This window comes from Crocodylus siamensis, chromosome 1 (genome assembly GCF_052110815.1).
Source record: "Crocodylus siamensis isolate JL-2025a chromosome 1, ASM5211081v1, whole genome shotgun sequence".
In the NCBI taxonomy this organism is placed as follows: Eukaryota; Metazoa; Chordata; order Crocodylia; family Crocodylidae; genus Crocodylus; species Crocodylus siamensis.
Window position 1 is genome coordinate 241,242,956 of NC_143395.1, and position 21,408 is coordinate 241,264,363.

At 43.5% G+C, this 21,408-nt stretch overlaps 1 protein-coding gene and 1 long non-coding RNA gene across 2 annotated transcripts in view; one reads left to right on the forward strand and one right to left on the reverse strand.

Moving 5' to 3' along the window:
• Positions 1 to 21,408, forward strand: part of ROBO1 (roundabout guidance receptor 1) — a 796,429-nt gene that overhangs the window by 54,987 nt on the left and 720,034 nt on the right. The window lies entirely within an intron of this gene.
• On the reverse strand, positions 1,693 to 20,676 carry LOC149874315 (uncharacterized). The gene is made up of 3 exons (XR_016439918.1): positions 20,430 to 20,676; positions 9,602 to 9,677; positions 1,693 to 6,618 (listed from the first exon to the last, which is right to left on the reverse strand). It is a non-coding gene; the product is annotated as an uncharacterized LOC149874315 (long non-coding RNA).

Here is a 21,408-nt window from a genome sequence, read left to right on the forward strand (position 1 = left end):
AATAAGACCATTTCTCTCAGTCTCTCCTCATAAGTCATGTGCCGCAGCCCCCTCACCATTTTCATTGCCCTTCTCTGGACTCTCTCCACTACATCCTTTCTGTAGTGGGGGCCCAAAACTGGACATCGTACTCCAGTGCTGAATAGAGGGGAATAATCACTTCCCTTGACCTACTAGCAACACTCCTAACAATGCAGCCCTTTATGCTGTTAGTATTCTTGGCAACAGGGGCATGGTGTTGGTTTATATTCAGCTTCTTGTCCACTATAACCCCCAGGTCATTTTCTGCAGAGCTGCTGCCCAGCTGGTCAGCCCCCAGCCTGTACTGGTGCATGGGATTGTTCTGTCCTAAGTGCAGGACTTTGCACTTGCCCTTATTGAACTTCATAAGATTTATTCTGGCCCAGTCCTCCAACTTGTCTAAGTCATTATGAATCCTAGCCCAGCCCCCCAGCATATCTACTACTGCCCCCAGTTTGGTGCCATCTGCAAACTTGCTGAGGGTGCACTGCATCCCATCTTCCAGGTTATTGATGAAGATAATGAACAAAACCTGCCCCAGAACTGACCCACTTGATACTGGCTGACAACTAGATATTGAGCTATTCACTACTACCCCCTGAGCCCAACGAACCACCTTACAGTCCATTCATCCAACCCCTACTTCCTTAGCTCACCTGTGAGAATGTTGTGGGAGGCTGTGTCAAAAGTCTTGCTAAAATCAAGGTATACCACATCCACTGCTCTCCCCACATCCACAGAGCCATCCATCTCATAATAGAAGGCAACCAGGTTGGTCAGACTTGACTTGCCTTTGGTGAAGCCACTGTTTTTGCTCTTTTCCAGTAGTCCAGGACCTCACCCAGTTACCATGAGTTTTCAAAGATGATGGCTAGTGACTCTCCAAACATGTCAGCTAGCAACACTCCCAGCTTCTCAGAGCACAGGCCTAAAACATACACATCTAACCAAAGAAACACTCATCAAACCAAAGGCACAGACAGTCCTAAATCCCTTACATTCCCTGGGCACGATCTGGTGCATGGCTTCTCTTTCTCTTCTTCCTTCTCTTGTTCCCAGTGAACTGCCTGAAAACTGCTTGCCCTGTTTGCTGCCTCTCTCTTGCCCTGTTAGTGTAAAAACATAAGTGATTAGATTCTGCCATCCACTGCTAGAATTGGACTCAAAGCAAAAGTAGCAGGTCAGGCTTCTGTTTCTTTGGAAGAGCTTTGCCAGATTTCCTACAATAGAGTCTGAATATATTTTCCCTCTCTCAAGACAGTGACATTGGTCCCTCACTTTCCTAAATGCTAAATTCCATCACAGTTTTTTTTTTTTTATGGAGAAATTAAAACACAAAAGAAGTCTCTTATTGGTGCTATAATCTCCAAGAGCAGGGATGTGTAAGTATTTAATTGCAAAAGTCTTTTGATGTTTCAAAATTATGTTGTTATATTGTGAATGTGATTTAGTTTCCATTAAGTGTTGCTTGCAAATTAATCTATCTTAAAATGCTGAATGGGCGAACAGATTGTTCCCTCATTTTCAAGCAATCTTATAATTATATCAGCAGGACAAATAAGGAAGGGAATCTTAGAGGACACAACCTGATGGGCATTTTATGTAGAGGGAATTGTGGGGGAGCATAATTTGTCTCACATAAATGTGTATATAATTTTTTCTATATTCTATCCTTGCCTGATCAAAGGTTCTTTCTAGATTTTAATATAGGAATCAGAGATGGAGCTTGCTCATGCAGGGGTTTACTACTGTAACAACATTGAGTGTTCTTTTCAAAATTGATGTGCATTAAAAAAGCAATTACAAGGCCAGTGTGTACTGTCTTGAATGTTTTATACTATGTCCTTCAATGTGCAGGTTCACTTACTACTCCCAAGAAGTTTTAAATTTATTTTAAAGCTACAATTCTGTGAAATAGTAGAATACAGAAAAACCTAATAGATTTTCAACTCTACCCCAGCTTCAGTTTAGGACCTTCCTCAAGTGAAGAAGGCTGAAATAACAAGAGCAGAAGTGTGCCCAGGAGAAAGGATGGCTTCCTGACATCCCCATACTGGATAGCCACAGTTGGAAGATGGGAGAAGTTGGAATAGGGAAGCAAGAGAAGGATGTGCTTAGTGGATTTTTTTTCTGAGCCAAAGGGCTAGAGAAAGCAAAGAGCCAGGAGGTTAGCTGAAGAGCTTGCCAGTTGACTCATCTAAAATGAAGTAGGAAGACCAGGGAAAGCCACTTTGCCCCGATCTACCTCAGACAGCTAAGGGGGAACAATCTTATAGTTTCTAGGGTCAGAAGGGACGTGAGCAGATCATCTAGTCCGATCCCCTGCCATGGCAGGAAAGACCCCAGCAAGATGTGCATCTAACCTCCTCTTAAACACCCGCAGGGTAGGAGCCTGCACCACTTCTCTTGGAAGCTGGTTCCAGACCCTAGCCGCCCTGATATCTGGCAGAGTGGCCTGTGAGTTCCTACTGGGAAGAAAAGGAAAGGCTTATGATAGAAAGTATTGGCATGGATGATTGTAGAAGGGGCTAGGGAAGAGTTTCAGAAGTGGCAAAAGACACCAGAGCTCTGAGACACACATGGTTCTGTGTTTAGAACTAGTCATGATGCACAGTGTTAGTACTGTTATAGCTATTTTGCATTCATGATGAAAATATCCTGTAAGGGTTACTGAACTTCTTACATAACTTTTGACATTGACCCCTCCTCCTGGTTTGGTTCCATACCCACCTCAACTCTCCTGGTCCAGTGACCCTGAGGTCATAGTACTTTTTTGCCTTTGTGTGGCTGTATCCTGATGTCTCTTAACAGGTTGGCTTACTGAATTTAGGTACTCTACCATCTTCATAGCACATTCAAATGGATTACTAAATTCTTCAGATATATTTACTCAAGAGACAACATCAACCAGCAAGCAGATCTCCTGTCCAAACAACACCATAGCTAGTATATATCCCATAGATCATTGCATACTGCTCCATGACATTAGGGAGTAACTCATCCCGCTCCACCTGATTGTCTTTGATGAAGGAAGACAGCATGTCAACCAGAGTATGGTTGAATAATTCTACCAATTCATCAGATAGTTACACAGGGTGGTGCAGATTTTGTTGATTTTCAAAAGGTCATATACATGATAAAATAGTTGAGATTGAAAATTTCTCCCCTGGTCAGTGTGGAGGGAGTGAGGTACACCATGGTACCACACAAATCTCTCATCAAGCACCCTTGCCACAGGCAGGGCCTCCAGCTCAGCCAAGAGAGTGTATGCTTCTTCCCACTTGGGAAAAATAGTTAGCCAGTACTAAAACAAATATATTTCTATGGGGTGTAAGGGGTAGGAGGACTTGGAATATCTATTGCTGTCATTTTCAGGGGTCTTCCAGCCTATATGGAGACAATGGGAGTCCTAATATTACTCTTTGGTCCTTTGCAGGTACCACAGACCTTGTATGACCTGCACCAGTCCTTAACAGATGTTGTCCAGCCTAACCAGAAATGCCAAGACTGGACCTTAAGAAAGCCCAGATATCATAGAGGGTTTGCAAAATTTTGCTCAGATATCATACAGGGTTTGCACATTTTTTGATATTTCTAATAATGTCACCACAGTAAACAGTTCCTCTCATGTAGTTGCATATTAGCACTCAGTTTTGTTTAATGCGCGCCTTGCATAAGCCAGTATCCTTTCCTGGCTTCCTTCAACATCACTTGCATCAGTGTCTAATAAGAACGAGAACTGAAGGTCAGGCTACGCTAAGACAGGCGATGACATCAACCACCATTAGCTCTATAAAAGGTGTCTTGACATTTCCTGATCCAGATAAACTTCACCTTATCGGAGAGCTTATGTAAAGGGTTTGCAATGGTAGCAAAATCTGCTACAAATCTTCTATAATAGGAGGCCCAACCCAAGAATCTGTATAGTTCTGTTACATTTTGAGGTACTGGCCAGTCCCTAACAGCCTCTGCCTTCTCTGGATCTGGGCCTATCCCCTTCATGGAGATCACATGTCCCAGAAAGTTCACTTCACTGCAGAAAAGTTGATATTTGGTAGGTTTAATTTTTAAGTTGGCTTCCTTTATCCTCGTAAACAATGCTTTCAGTTTCTGCAATTGCTCCTGAAAGGTTTAGTCTTTCACAATGATATTATCCAGGTGCACCAGACAGGCTGTCCCTTGCAAATCTGCTAAAACAATATCCATTAATCTCTGAAATGTACTAGGAGCATTACATAAACCAAAAGGCATTAAATTCAAAAAGTCTATTAATGCAAAAAGCTGACTAATCTTTGTCCCTTGGATATACTTCCACTGGCTAGTAACCACTAGCCAGATCAAGAGTGGAGAACAATCAAGCTTTGGCCAGGAGGTTTACTGTGTCATTGATTCAAGACAACAGGTAAGCAACCTTAACAATAACATCATTCAGTCTACAATAATGCACACAGACCCACACACCTTGGCACACCTCCCCATTCTTCTGCACCAACACCACAGGGGCAGCCCATGGGTTGGCAGAGGGCCTGATGATACCTCTTTGGTTTCAACTGCTGATCAAAATCCTGCTGTAAATGGATGGGTACTCTTTGAAGCCCCTGTTTAACAGGATTGGCCTTGCCAGTATTAATCTGGTACTTAGTTAAACCTATATGTTCTAGGTCACGATCTCCAAGGCTAAGTGCATCTGCTGATTCCAATATGACTTATTGCACTGCCTCCACTTGCTCAGGCTCTAAACCATGATAATTTACCTTGAACTTGTGTTCCAATTTTCTTGAATTCCATTGAAGGTTATCACCTGTCTCTCTAAGGTCTGGGCTCTTGTTTGACCTCAGTACTCTTATAGCAACCAACCCCTCTGTTCCAGGGTCATCCTGCAGGACAGCCACATCTGTCTCAAACAGCCCAATCAGTGTGGTCTGATATGTGATCTTTGGGGTTCTACTAATGTATTAGCAACCCACACTGGAATTTCACTCCTGTGGCTCTCACCCATTGCAGTTCCAACCAGGAATCCTCATTCATTAGATTCTTCTCCACTACCACTTCATATACCCTTACTTGGCCATCTGTGGTATATAAGGGAAACACCTCCCCAGAAAGGAACATGAATGTTTATAGTGACCTTATAATTTTTTAGAAACTGGGTGCCTAACAAGACATCTTTGCTACAAGGATTTTACATGGGGGCTGTAGGCCTTGGATGCTGATGATTGTACCCCATTCTTCCAGAATTGGAAGTGCTTCTCCATTGGCTGCCTTGATCATAAGCCTACAGGGCTAAAGACTTCTTTCTGTCTCTGCTGTAGCTTTTCCTATACGTGGCTATGTACAGTGGTACCTAGGCACTTGAATCTAGGAGGAACTGGCAAGGAACTTCTCTTAGCTTTCCCTTTAGGTAGTATTCCAACCCTGCAATATTAACAATCACCACCTCATTCTCAGGACTTTAGATAACTAGGGCTTCCAGTTTTCTCACCACCTCCATTTCAGTGGCTTGCTTTATGGAAACATCCAAGCTATGCGGCTTCCCCAGCTGAAGCTGGATGCTCTTCTTCCCACTAAAGTCTATACTGATGACCTGGTCGCAGGCCAGCAGGTCCTGCATCTCAGGGCCAACTTATGGAAAGGTCTTTACAGCTAATCATCTTAGGGCAATACCAAACTCTTCCACTGACTCTGCTGAAGTTTTCTTACAATTAAAGAAAGTTGCATGAGCCCAGTCAGGGCCTGCACCTAGTTCCAAAGCATTCCTGAGGGCCCTGGTCAGGTACTTATTTGGCTTCACTCCCTGGCCTTCTCTGTGAGCACTAAGCTCAGGAATTTTAGCTTAGTGGTCTCATTCCACCCATTTAACTCAGCTGCCATTTCAGATTGTTCGCCCCATTCTTGTTTTTGCCTGCTATAGGGTGCTGGATGGAATACAGGCCTTAAGACACTAGATGGGAGGTATGTGTTTTCCCCTCCAACTAGAGGTACCCCCTCCTCCCTAGTACTCGTCTTCCTTAATCAAATACCCACACAACAAACAGAATATATGCTCTCATTGCAACAGTTTGCTCTGTGCCTCATTTCCTGTGACCACCAATTCCTATTTCCCTCACTTATGAGAGAGCCCCCCACTTCAGAATCCCACTTCAATCAACAATTTGTGCCAAGCCTGCAGCTCTAGAAAGTGACATGAGACAAGAAGGCATTCCCACTTTTAAATGGAAAATCATATAGGTTAGGGTCAGAAACCATGAAGCCAAAGAGAGGGAACAGGTAAAATATAGAGAAACAATACTGTGGTAACATACTTATTACCCTAGTTTCCTCCCAACCTCCAGAGGTGTCCCCAAGCAAGCCTTTAGTCCCAGAGTGCTCAAACAGCAGCCTGCACTTGCCCCTAAGTCTGAGTCCAGCTCCTTCAGACCACAGAGTCCTGACTGACCGTGCCAGTGGGATCTCCAGCTCAATTATGCCCTCCTCCTGTGTAGGGCTGACCAGGTTCCATGTGCACACTGGTCTCTCTTCTCTTCAGTCCATCCTCCAGCTTCCTGTAGTCCAAGTTAAGTCTTTACAGCTTTGCAAACTGCCTCCTGGTCCTACCTGCTGTTAAACACATTACATTCACATTACACCTGGTATTTTGTAGGGTGAGTCTATAAAATCCTGAGGTAGTGTCCTTCAGGGATGGATTATGAAAGAATTGAGGGGGCACCATAACTGAAGGAACTGGGATGGTATGCTCAGTAAGTACTCTTTAATTTAGTCTCTGCTAGTGAGGACTTGTTGACATCACTTTTCTTGGGATGTAGCTGTGTGAAAAATTTCACTACTCAGATCCATATTCAGGCTTCAACCAATAGGCTGCTCTGTGCCTGGCAGCTAGCATAAGGCATTTTAAATGAAGAGTTCTCTCAAATGTAGATGCATACTTGAAGTTATATTAAAGCAAGTGTCTGTTGATTTAAATATGGAACTCATAATCTGATGCCTCTACTTACTCGTGGAAATTTACTCAAAATATTATGCTAATCATGATTGACATTGTTTAAAGCTACTTATGTTTGTGCTGGAAGGACACATTAGTCACTGAAGATAACACAAGTTTTGTTTCCATGGTAGAATATCCCAGCTCATAGATTACAAAAATGTAGCCCATGGGCTTTAGTGGCTCAGATCAAATGGTGCTAGGCCCTAAAGGAGAAGACCCATTGGAGAAATGGATATTTATGCCAATAAAATGAAATCTGTATTACCTTTCTATTGTGTTACCCTAAGCTAGGAGTGATTCTGTCTTTCTTTATTATGCACCAGATTAAAGGCAGGATATTTTTGGACTGGAATTCATAGGATTCACTTTCTTAGTAGTGTTAGAGTAATACAGTCATGACAGTCCAGGAATTATGCATGCGGCAAGGATTTGGTGGCGGGGGTGGCAACTTGTACTGGACCAACTGTATGGTTGGGGTTGAATTAGACAAGCTTTCAAATACAAAGCATTCCTTAGGTCATCTGGTCATCTGAAGAAAACTTGTCTAATTTTATGCCAAATATACAGTTGGCCCAATAAAAAAAAAAAAAAAAATCAATCACCAAAAAAATTCTTGATTCAGTTCATTATCGTTCATAGCTGTTGCATCTGAAAGAAATGTTAATCTTGTTTTTTAATCAAACCCAAAGTAAAAAAAAATTTGGAAAGGATTCTTCTGTGCTTACATGTTCATACCTCACCTTGTCATTACCTTATGACACTGTTTTTAGATTTCCTTAGCATGCTTATGAGATATGTAATGTGGTTTGGATGAATATACTATGTGCTCAGTTGGTTGGAATACCTTCCTCAGGAATAATTATCAATAGCTCACTGTCAAACTAGGTAGTTGTATAAAGTGGGTTTCGATAAGGATTTCTCCTGGGATCAGCAACAGTCAATATTTTCACTAAAGACATGGATGATAAAATAAAGAATGCTTATAAATCTGTAGATTATACCAAGCTGGAAAGGGGTTGCCAGTACTTTGAAGGCAGAACTTGAATTCAAAATGATGCTAGCAAATTGGAGAAATTGTCAGAAATAAATAGGATGCAGTTTAATAACTAGAAGTGCAAAGAACTGCACTTAAGTTGGAATAATCAATTACACAAATAAAAATTGGAAAATGCCTGGCTAGGAGATACTTTTTCAGAAAATGGTTATAGAAGATCATGCATCCAAAATCATAGAATCATAGACATAGGGTCGGAAGGGACATTGTAGATCTTCAAGTCAGACCCTTTGCCTGGGCAGGAGAAAAACTGGGCTCAGATGACTCCAGCCAAGTAGGCATCAAGCCTCTTCTTAAAGATCCCCAGGGTAGGAGCCAGCACCACTTCCCTTGGAAGTTGGTTCCAGATCCTAGCTGCTCTAACTGTGAAGTAGTTCTTACAGATGTCTAATCTAAACCTGCTCTCCAAGAACTTGTGGCCATTATTCCTTGTTATGCCAGGGGGCGCTAGGGGAAACTAGGTCTTTCCCAAACCCTTCCGGTCCCCCCTAGTGAGTTTATAAACAGTCACCAGGTCCCCGCTCAGCCATCTCTTGTGAAGGCTGAACAGGTTCAGGCCCTGCAGTCTCTCATTGTAGGGTCTGCCCTGTTGTCCCCGGATCATGCGGGTGGCCCTCCTCTGGACAATCTCAATGTTGTCCACATCCCTTCTGAAGTGGGGTGCACAGAACTGGACGCAGTACTCCAGCTGTGACCTGACCAGTGTCACGTAGAGGGGGAGGATCACCTCCTTGGCCCTACTTGAGATGCACCTGTGGATGCACAACAAGGTCCAGTTAGCCCTGCGAACCGTGACCTCGCATTGTCAGCCCATGTTCATCTTGGAGTCAATAATGACTCCAAGATCCCTTTCTGCCTCCATGCTATCAAGAAGGGAGTTTCCCCTCTTATAAGTGTGCTGCTGGTTACTACCCTACCGTCCAAATCACTGATAAAGAAATTGAACAGCACGGGCCCAAGGACCAAGCCCTGGGGGACTCTGCTACCCACCTCCCCCGAGGTCGAATGTGAACCGTCCACCACCACCCTCTGAGTACAACCCTTCAGCCAATCTGCAATCCATCTGACTGTGTAAGCATCAATGCCACAGTCGCCTAGTTTTTTAATGAGGGTGGGATGGGAGACGGTGTCAAAGGCCTTGCTGAAGTCCAGAAAGACTACGTCCACGGCAACACCTGCATCCAATGCTTTTGTGACCTGATCATAAAAGGCAATCAGGTTGGTCTGACATGACCTGCCCCTAATGAAACCGTGCTGGTTGCCCTTGAGCATCATCCCTGAAGCTGGCCCATTGCAGATGTGCTCCTTGATGATCTTCTCAAAGAGTTTCCCTAGGATTGAGGTAAGACTGATGGGCCTACAGTTGCCCGGGTCCTCCCTCCTTCCTTTCTTAAAGATGGGGACCACGTTGGCTATCCTCCAATCATCTGGCACCTGGCCCAAGCACCACGAGCACTCCATGCCAAAGGCCCTGCAATAACCCCTGCTAGCTCCCTCAACACCCTGGGGTGGAGAGCATCTGGACCTTCCGGAAGCTCTCTAACCTGGTCCTCCCCAACCTGAAGTCTGGAGGCATTCCCGTTGAGTCTGTCTTGTATCATGTTGGGGAAGTCCCGGTCCCTGCACAAGAAAACAGAGGTGAAGAATTGGTTAAAGAGATCTGCTTTCTCCCCTGGTGCAACCACCAGATTGCCCAGAGAATCTTGCAGGGGCCCCACATTTCCCAGTGCTTTCTTCATCCTCCCTATATATTTGAAAAAGGACTTTTTATTATCCTTGATCTTGGACGCTAGTCCTAGCTCTATGTCCGCCTTAGCTTTTCTGACAGCCCCCCTACAGGCCTGAGCAGAGGAGGTATACTCCTCTTTGGTGATAGCACCCCCCTTCCACCGGGTGTACACTGCCTTTTTGGCAATCAGACACTCCCAGACGCCCTTGGTGGGCCAGGGGGGCTTTTGGGCACTCTTGCCCCCTTGCTTCTTGTTGGGATGGTCACCCTTTGGGCTCTGAGTATCGTCTTCTTAAGGAACGACCACTTATCTTGGGCACTGAGTTCCCCTGCTCTCAAGAACCCCAGCACCTCTCCCATTAATCTCCTCAACTCATTGAAGTTGGTCCTCTTGAAGTCTAGGGCTACCGCCTTGCTGCAGGCCCTTGACACCCTGCGCTGGATGGTGAATTCCAGCAAGCGATGATCGCTATCACCCAGGTGGTCAAGAACCTGGAGGCCCCTTACCAGGTCTTCACCTGAGGCCAGGACCAGGTCCAACAGTGCATTTCTTCTGGTGGGATTGTGCACCTTCTGAATTAAGTGGAGGTCCTGTATCTTCACCAGGAACCTCCTGGAACAGTCCAACCTGGCTGACTGTTCTTCCCAGCAGATGTCCAGGTAATTTAAATCACCTATAACAACTACATCCCTTGCCTTAAATGCCTCTGCAAGCTGGCCTGAAAATTGCCGGTCCAGCTCCTCCCCTTGGCTGGGGGGTCTGTAGTAGATCTCCACCATTAAATCCCTCTCCCCATGTCCCCCTTGTATCTTGACCCAGAGCACTTCAGCTCACCTCTCCTCTGACCCCATAAAAGATCATATTGTTTAAAAAAAATACTACAACTACAAAAACCAACAAAAACTACAACTACAAATGTCATATTGTATTTCAAAAATACAAAACTGGGACGTATGAACAATAATAATAATCGAAACTGGGATATGTGATACAATAGTATTTTATACAAGACATGCAAAGCGATGCTTCAATTTTTCTCAGAACTTGACTCATCTTAGTGTTACCACATTTCCAATTTTAAAAAAGAGGATGTGGGGAGGGGCGGTGTTAATTTTATTGCAGGGGGACAATTTTATTGCAGGGGGACAGTGATATGCCCATCCCCTACTGCTGCCCTTCACTTCCAAGCTACAGCCCCACCCCTCCAGCCCTGCTGCTGCCCCTCACTCACGACTCACAGTACCCTCCCTCCCAGACCATGCTGGTACCCTTCACTCAACTTGCAGCTCCCTCCATCCCTGTTGATACTCCACATTCCTGACCTGCAGCCCCCTGGCCCTGCCTGTGCCTGCACTCCTAACCCACAGCTGTCCTCCTGCACCACTGGTCCCCCTCACTCCCAAGTCACAGCTCTTCAGCAACTGTCTCACCCCCGGGAGCAAAGGGACTGGCCCTACTGCCACTAGCTGCAGCTGTCTGCTGCCTCCCCCCCCCCAAAAGGTCCCTCTCCCCACTGGAGAGGCAGACACACCACCCACACCTCCCCTCTCTGCTGCAACCCCAGTGCCTGGATAGCTTTCCCCAGTGATGGGAGGCACCCTTCCTCCACACACACACTGACAAGCCCTAGCCCTAGCCCTCCAAACCCTGCCCTCCTGCCCTCATAGACTTACCTGCCTGCAAATGCCAGAGCATATGTGAGACGCATGTGATGCCCCTGACTCCAATCGCCCTTCCCCGCTGCCCTCAGCCCCAAGCAGCTCCTTGCTAGGGCAAGCCAGGAAGTGCTGGGAACAGCTTTGATGCTGAGCAAAGGCAATGCAAAATCCCAGACATTTATTAATATTTAAAAAAACTGCCCAGGCAGAGATGGGAGGACACAAAAAGAGGACATGTCTGGGAAAACCCAGACATTAACCTTAACTCATCTGACACCCTTGTCCAGGTTTGGGAACAAAGCTTCAAGAAAGAGTGTAGGCAGTCAGAGGAAAGCAACCAAAATGATATGAGGTCTAGGAAACATGATCTTTGAGAAAAGATGAAAAGAATTGCAATTCTTTACTGTAGATAAAAGACCTGTTATGAGGGACATTGTAAGAGCATCATAATATGTTAAAAATATTAGTGCAGAATGGACTTGTGTCTACTAGGTTTAGGAAAAGAGGGAATGAATTGAAGCAAAGTAGTAGGTTAGACATTGGGGGGGGGTGGAATTTCCTACAGTAAAAACAACATGGAAAAGTTAAGTCCTGGAAAATGTGTGGAATGACAAGCATCTGTCAGGAATGGTTTGGGTATTGTTGAGCCCTCCTTGGAGCACAGGACAACCTCTCTTGAGCTCCCTTCCAGTCTTGTTTTTCAGTGGTTAATCTCACTGGCTTTAATGGGGCTGCTCCAGGAGTGTGTTTCTACTCAATGCAAGTAACAGTAGTAGAGTCTGAGTGACTGCAGTTTTTTTTTATTTAGTTCCTTTAACTCAGGGGTGATAAAGATATAGCCCACTGGCTGGATGTGGCCCACAGAGCCATAAAATCTGGTCCCTGATGCTGCCCATGGATCTGAGACATTAAAGACAGGCAACTAGCTTGATTCTCACCTGACCTTTTTGTGTCACAGCAAGCCCCAGACCTTTTGGCTGGACAAGCTCATTGTCCCATATTAAGTACCTCTGAATTATTCAGATTAACTCTTTGCCTCAAAACAATCATGACTAATTCAACTTAATTGCCTAGCTTTTAAACACCTGTGATATGCCTGTTATGATGCAAATTGTATCTTGGCTTAATCAGGGCTGAATGGGGCCAGATGAGTGATACCCCTGCTCTATCTAGCAATAGAATTTGGATGAGTATAGTTATTACACCAGCTATGTATTATTACTAATTGAAATAGAGCAATATATATGTAGGAGCATGTTTGGGGTTTGAGTCTTTGCTTGAATCACCATAAATCACTACAGAACATCATCTTACATCCACTTGGAGATGAAGCAAGGTTTCATAATGTGCTTGTGAATGGGTGCTGACTTGCATTTTTTAAAGTTACAGACATACAGAAGTGAACAGCCTATTGTTCTATTTCACAATGACAAATATTAGCAAAGGTAAACTGAAACTCCTTAGTTACCAGAGAAAACTAGCACCTTAAAAATTGGAATGTGGTTTGGTGAAATTCACCCTGCCAACAAGTCCCCTCTAGAAGTGTGCAGACATGATTCACAAAGAATATTTCTTATAATCCATATTCAAGAGGCAAGCAGAAAAGTGCTTCATCCAAAGTCAACTTCTGATGAATTTAGATGCTAGAATCCTGCTTAGAGAAATGTCTAGTGAAAGATTTAAACTAATTTCTGCATTCCAAGTTTTTTGCACTGTTTCAAAGTAATACAACCTATTCCCACGTTCATTGTGCCTGCATACTGTGTTTCCCATGTCATTCAGATAAATATTCTATACACCAGGGGTTATCAACCAGAGGTAGGCATACACACAGAGGTACTTGGACCAGCCCAAGGGAGTATGCATGGACAGGCAGTGACGGAGTGCCACTGCCTCCCAGGAGCAGGGCTAGGGTGGAGCAAGAGCAGCAGCATCCCTCTGCAGGGTAGGGAAGCTCACATGCAGTCACCACCACTGCTACACACTAGTCCGATGAGCTTCCTCTCCCCACAGAGATGTACCACCGCCCTTACCCCAGCCCATGAGCATCCCTGCCCTACCTCCTGGGAGGTGGTGCCATTCCATCCACACGCACCATCACTGCCTCCCTGCTCCATGTCTTGCCACATGCTACCCCCTCACTCAGCATTTAGATGAGTGCTACCCACCCCCAACAAACACACAGCATCTGGCTGTGTGCTACTTCCACTACTTAGTGTTTGGCCATGTGCTACCCCACCTCAGCGTCTGGCTGCCAGGGGTACTTAGACCCAAAAAAAAAAGGTTGAAACCCCCTGCTATACAACTATTCCAAATTAAATTCATTTTTTAAAGTATGTATGATCACAGCTATACATAGGATTCCAGGTGAAAAGTCACCAACACTTTGAACTGATTCAAAGATTCATAAATTCATAGATGATAGGGTCAGAAGGGACCCCAACAGATCATTGAGTCTGACCCCCCCTGCCTAGGCAGGAAAGTGTGCTGGGGTCAGATGACCCTAGCCAGATGCCTATCCAGCCTTCTCTTGAAGACCCCAAAGGTAGGGGAGAGCACTACCTCCCTTGGGAGCCCATTCCATGTTTTGGCCATCCTTACCATGAAAAAGTTTTTCTTGATATCTTGTCTAAATCTGCTTTCTGTCAGTTTGTGACCATTGTTCCTTGTTTACCCCAAGAGGCGCCCTGGTGAACAGAGCATCTTTGATCCCTTACTGTATCCCCCTAATGAATCTGTAGGTAGCCACAAGATCACCTCTCAACCTTCTCTTGCAGAGGCTGAAGAGATGCAGGTCCCTCAGTCTCTCCTCATAGGTCTTGTCCTGCAAGCCCCTAACCATACGAGAGACCTCCTCTGGACCTTCTCAAGTTCAGTGCCACATAGAGGGGAAGTATCACCTCCTTGGAACTATTCGTCATGCATCTGCTGATGCATGATAAAGTGCGGTTAGCTTTGCTGATGATTTCGTCACACTGATGACTCATGTTCATCTTGGAGTCCACTATGACTCTGAGATCCCTTTGCGCATCTGTGCTGCTGAAAGGGTCACTTTCTAACCAGTAGATGTGCTGGGTATTTTTGCACCCTAGGTGTAGCAGTCTCCAATTGTCCTTGTTGTACTTCATCCTATTATGTACCACCACTTTTCTAACCTGTCCAGGTCTGCCTGCAATCGTTCCCTATTCTCTGGAGTGTGCACTTCACCCCACAATTTAGTATCATCCACAGACTTGGACAGAGTACACTTCACACCCACATCCAAGTCACTGATGAAGATATTGAAGAGTACAGGTCCAAGGACAGAACCCTGCGGTACCCTATTGCCCACATCCTTCCAGGTTGATACTGACTCATCTACTACCACTCTCTGAGTGTGACCGCTAAGCCAATTTGCCACCCACTGGACCATGTAAACATCTATGTCATGGCCTCTTAATTTATGAGAATAGCATTAGATACCGTATTGAAGGCCTTGCTATAGTCCAAGAAAATGACAATAACCTCTACTCCTGCATCTAAGCATTTTGTAATATTAATAAGTGCTGTCATTAATATCTCTGCTGGAAATATCTTGAGTGATATATGTTAGTTCACGTTGTCTTCTTTTATGACCATATCCATGGGTAGATCTAGGTTTTTGAAAAGGGAGGTGCAGATGGTGTGGAACATCAGTGTATACAATACAGCACATTTTTCTCCAGTTAAAAAGAAATTAGAACCTTTACTAAGTGTTGAATAAAAGAGAAATTGCTAGCAATGGCTAACAGACTGCAATATTTCAGAAGAAAGAATAGTTTGAATAGCTTATCATCAAGGCCATTAAAAAGGGTAAAAGGTCATTAATTCGTGTGGAGTGGAGAGAGTTTCAGGAATCTGGGAGATGATAATGACTAGGGACCTACCTAAATTGCAGTTTCACCACAAACCACAAAATCCAGGGTTGTCTGCAAAATCCGTGGGGAAAAAAATTTTTAAAAATAAGTTTGATTAAGTCTTCTCGTCCCAGAGAGGCCTATCAGGCCACCCGGGAGAAGGCGCTGGCTGGTGGGGCAGCATGAAGGGGGCCAGGAGACAAAATGGCAGCTGCCTCGCCTCCTTCTTTCCCACCCAGAGCCTCTCTGCCAATCAGTACTGAGTGGCAGGAGCCAGATGAAGGGCAGTCAGCAATCAAGATGGTTGCTGCTTCCTCATCCCTTCTCCCCTGGGCTTTTTCATGCTGGAACAAAGTCATGAAAATGGCTTTGTCTCACTGCAAGTTAAGTAGGTCCCTAATAATGAGCCATGGAATCAATTCAGTATCTCAGCACTGCCTGAATAGAAATGCTGTTGCCTCTTCCAGGTGGTTGGTTTTAAAGTTAAAGTTAGTTGGAGCAGGAATCAAAGGAGGGTGCAACTTCATTGGCATGGATCCACCCCTAATCACATTAAGTACATGTCTCTGAGTCATACTCTTATCACTTGTATTTCCAAGTCCTTCTGTTCAGTCTTTTCTAACTGATGTAAAAATAGCTTGGTAGGCTTCTATAAAGTCCCATTACCTATATAATTCAAAATAATTGTAAGTCAGTAAAACTACTGGCAACTACTGCATTCTGGAAATGTTTCCTGTCCCTCCTGATAATCTTTGACCTGAGGGTAACTGTTCTGGGATGGGCTACTATTCTCTCCCTGCTTTTGTAGAGTTGCACTCTAGAGCCTAATACATAACAATATTTTTTCTCACGGAGCAGCTACCCTGTGTTCGTCTGCCATCTTCTTCTGTCTTCTAGTGTGTAGCATTGAACATCATAAAATATAATCTTGATACTTTTAGCATCCTGTGCTGAATCTCCTCCTGGGGGATTGAGAGAGATAAAGTGTAACTACCTCTATCCCTTGATCCCCAGAGTTCTTACCAGATAGTTGGCTGACAGATGGGTTTCCATGAACTTCTAACAGAAAGGAGAGAAACTACAGTTTCTCCATTCCAAAATTTAAGAAAAATATGTATCACTTTCTCCTCTTTATTTAATCTTGCTTTTTCCTGGCTTGCAATAGAGGAAACTGTATAATAGCCTGCATTGCTCAATACTGTATCCCTCCAGTGACCTGGAGACATTTTAAAGGGCTAGAATAACTTTGTACACATCTTTTTCATTAGGGGAGCCATTGCTCTTAAATAAATATTGTGTTAACACCTAAATACCATTTATAATAAATATATTTATAAATGTATCACCAGTGTGAAAAGAAAACAGAACTATGTTTTCATTTAGTACCAAATAACCTTTAGAGAGCAATAGAGGTTGCTTTGCAAACCACATGGCCCTAAAAATAGTAGTTTTCATTAAAAGTTTGAAATAACTGGGTTCTCTGGACAAGAGTGTTATAATATCTGGATGAAAACAGTAGCAGAAACTATAGTAGTAGACGTGTGTCCAAAATCTTATATTCCATGTTTTTCTATGTCCTTGAGGTTATATGGCAAAAAACACAATTCTGTTTTATAAAATATTCCAGGAAATATGAGGAAAACACCAAGGATTTTTTTATAGTACATTGTTAAATATTGTTTTAAAAAATCTCTAATCTTGTTTTGAGATTAGATTATTGCTGGCGTTAGAAGTGTACCTATGGCCCATTTTTGGTTTGGTTATCCATAAAACAGATGTTATTACACACTTTAGAGAACAATTAATACAGATTATCACATTCCTAAATTAAAAGTAATTTAAACCATCAGCTATTTCTTAAATAGCTACTTAAAGCCACAATCCTTAGAATTAAATATTTCCCAAAGGTCATATAACTCTCCTGACCCCATAATGTAGTTGATTTAGTATTAATATTGATTTAGTTTATTAGTAATATTTCAAAGAATGGAAAGAAACGTAGTTACTTTCTATTTATTATAACAGAGGCCCTGATGACCAAAATCTTATCTTCAGTTTTCAAAAACTACAAAGTAACATGATCTGATCTTGTTTTTATTTTGATCCCATGTTGTTTCATTTTCTCTAATAAGAAAAACCCTATTCCATTTATTAATAAAAAGAGCTCTTAACCCCTGGATTGTGGTTTTAAACACTTGTTATGCTTAGGCCACTCCAGAGCAGAATCCTCTCTGATCTGCACTACCCAGCTTTTGTGCCATTAAGGTGTGGCCATTCCCAACAGATGTGCTGCCCACGTTGAAGTCCTCCAGCATCCCAGGATTTCTCACACCCCCACCCAGAAAGCAGGGATAGAAGCTTGTCCTGGCTCACCTGCCCTCTAATGGCAACTCACAGCTTCAGCTCCTAGTCCTACCTCTGCTCACCAGGCCTCCAGTGGTAAGTCACAGTTGTGCAGGTGGGGGACAGTTGGAGGTTTCTAGACTTAGGATGTGACTACTCCAAACTCTAAGCTAGCACTAACCACAACCACATTTGTGTGGTTCATGGCATAAGGTGTAACAAAGTTCTTGGCCTCTTGGTGCACTTGGGTAATATTTTTCAAGCTTTTTTACACAAGCTTAAAGGTTAGAAGTTGACTTTAAGGAAAGTAATAGGTGAGATTAGATGACAATTACAGTTTACTAGGAGCTGAGGATTTATGAAAATTCTATAATACCGTGACTTATTCTAAAATGAAGAGAGTTGACAACTCTGAGTCAATATGTTTACTGATATCTAGGAATACTAGGAATATGTATTTTAAGTCAGTTCTGATTAATAAGAACAGAGATTATTCATTATTACCCAGCATGAAGAATGTGAAATACTTAATTTGGGGCTTAAGTGGTGCAAGGAGCCCCTGCAGTACAGTTGTAACAAGACACACTGGTCTTTCAAGGGTGGGCTCTAGTCCAACTTAATCTGTTTCTAGCATCCACCCAGCAATAGCATATATATGAGAGCTGTAATTTCCAAGATTTTCATGGCTTTCCAGGTTAATACCAAGGTATGCTGAAAATGGAAAAATGGTTATAAATATCTCTCTCCCCTTTTCTTGCTTAAGAAACAACAGCATTTCTGATGAGTTTCCCTAGCACACTACAGTTTGGGAAGAGGCAGCTTTTTGTGGACATGTATACTTAAAAGACTGGGTTGTGTGATAAAACCACATTCTCCTGTCACCAAATATTTCTTGTCCATAACCTTAACAGTAGTCTAGCAGCCATTTTTCATTGAGAATAGCCTGGTTTATTCTTACCAATGACAAAGGTAATTGGAAGACATTTTTAATAATACAAGCCCAAATTAAATGTGAAAAACTGCTGTGAAATTCTTACCAACATGGTACAAGATTCTTTGATGCTATTGAGCCATTTTTTCCCCTCAACTTGATGCTATCAAAAATAGTAATATTATGGGGAAAAAAAAACAAATTTGGGTTTGGAATTTTTTCTTTATGTTGACTGTTGTAAATAGAAATTCTGAAGTTAATGGAGTTCATTGAGGTAAATGTATGTAAATAAGAAGGCCACTGGGCTTATACGATTATAAACCTAACTGAATAGATTAGAATACATACACTGGAGCTAACCTAACAGGCAAATAGGCATTAAAGTTTATACATTTGGAATAGACGTAGCATTAAGGTTCATACCCTAGGAATAAACATAACAAGGTATATGTGGTGGTGCCAAGGACGACTTTGCCACAAGGTCTATGTGCTCCAGAGTCTAGGGTGCCAGCTCTTCGGCCCGGACAGTTTGACCCATAGTATGTTCCACTTGCAGAGTACACCCCCTGGTTCACCTGCTCCCCTTTCACCCTGCCCACACCCCAACTGGGTCTTCAAGTGAAATTCACTCCACAGTCCCTTCTAGCCAGGAATAGGCTCTGTGCTGGCAATGCTTTCAGCACATGCTTCACCCTTACTACATTCAGCAGAGTCATGAAGTGCATGGATTAGAGACAACAAATGAATATTCTCAATACCTGAATGATTCACGTAGTCCTGATTCAATCCAAATGCAAATCAATCTGCATGCTTTGGCAGTTACAGTTCATTAACTTCCTCGGATCATTGATAAATAAAACAACTTTTTATAAATCAAATGGTCTATTCGTGTCCCAATTAATTCATTGGCATGTCACTCTGTGACCTCGGGTGATTGTCAGTCATGCATTCCCTCAGAGTCTAAACAAATCAAAATCTTCCTGAAATCAACTGTTTCCCTTGGTCTCAAACCATTCGTTGCCCCCGAGTCATTAACTCCATCCAACCCAAGCCACAATTTATCCAGGCTTCTGCCCAATTGGTTAATCAAGCCCTTGTCACCCAAAGGGCACCAAAAACTTTAAAACAAAACAAAAGCTATCTTAACAAAAAACAAACAAACCGTGTGCTCCCAAATCCTGTCACTTTAAGGGCCATTCATGTCTGCCATTGCACGGTGCGGCTTCCTTCAGCGTGGTGCTAACCCCTGGCCTTCTCCTGTGCCATGCCTTGCTCACTCCTCTCTGGAACTGGGATCCCTGGGCTGGAGACCCCTCCAAGCCTCCCGTCTCAGAAACTGGTCCCTTTAGTTGCTCAAGGTGCTTGCTAGGACCTTTGTGCCATGTAGCTCTTTCCCCTGCCTCCCAGCTTTCCAATGCTCTGCTCCTTTCTGGCTTGGAGCTCTCACTTATGATGTCAGCTGGCCAATCTGCAGTCACCATGAACTTGTAAAACTGAGCTGATGCTTTGCTCATGGCTCTATCATCAACATCGTCACTGGCCCTGCAGGTGATTGTAAACCGCCTCCTGCCCTTACCAGGCTACCACTCTGTCCCCGGAAACCACCAGGGATGCCTCTCAGGAGGTTGTCACCTCAGCATTGCTCTGCTAGGCCCTTCTCCCTATGACACAAGGGAATAATAGTTATCCAATAAGAAAAATGCTTTCGCAATATGTAACCAAATGGCAAGTAAGAAATACTAGCAATGGGATATTTACACCAAGGGATGCTCAAGCTCTCTCTCCACTCTGAGAGCTTTAAAACCATCCTTCGATGTTTCTGCACACATGTTTACCATTTGTTCCAGACGCTACAATTGGGTCCCCTCTGCCGTGACCCACCGGATTGGCTTCACTGCATGTTTAGGCTCTCTCCCCTGCGTGTCTTGCCAGCTTCAGCCTATTAGGATCAGGCCAGCTGCAGCTCCTATGGGTCCATTACTCACTCCACCAGCTGCAGCCTGTTAAGATCAGTCTTGCCTCAGCCCTGGAGTCTCCGCTGCTCATCTCACCAATTGCAGCCTCCCTCACTCACACACTCTCTTTTCCCGACCCTTGGTTTGCCTGCCAAAGCCCAGCTTCCCCCAGGCTTCCTTCCCTTTTCCCAGGAGCCAGCTGGGAAATGGAGTTCAGGCTACCAATGCAGTCCATTACAGTAGGTTTCTTTCTTACAAAAGTCCTGCATCCCTTTAAAGAGAAGAATGATGTGCTAATGAATTGTATCTGAGAGTTTGCTAAAGAGACCAAATGAATGCTCAAAATCTTGCAACTGCATGTTAACAGTTAGTGTGAAGACTATTGTGGGAAGAAAGATACTATATAATTTTGATTTCTTTTCCATTAGGGGAGGGGGGAAAAAGCATTATTCCTTCTCACATGCTGTTTTGCCATGAGATTTGCATTTTGAAATCATTTTAGCCTTTCGTGATGTAATAGCATCTTGAATATGTTTTACTTAACAAATATTATTTGTTTGTGGGTGGATCTGTTCATGTGCAAACCTTCAGAAAAAGTCAGTGCTAATTCTGAATAAGTAGGACCAGAATATGTCCTGAAATGACATTAGTGATTATAGTACTGGGTCTTCTAAATTATTGTAGAGCTCCTAGATACAGACAGATACCCTGAGAAGTCTTTAAATCCTCCTGTACTCAAGGAAGCATAATTGTAAATTATGAAAAAAATGCTGATTATATGACTAATTTTTTATCTTTAGTGGGATAAATACAAATGGCAGCAAGGCTCACCCCTGGATTCCAGAGCCATATGAAAGCA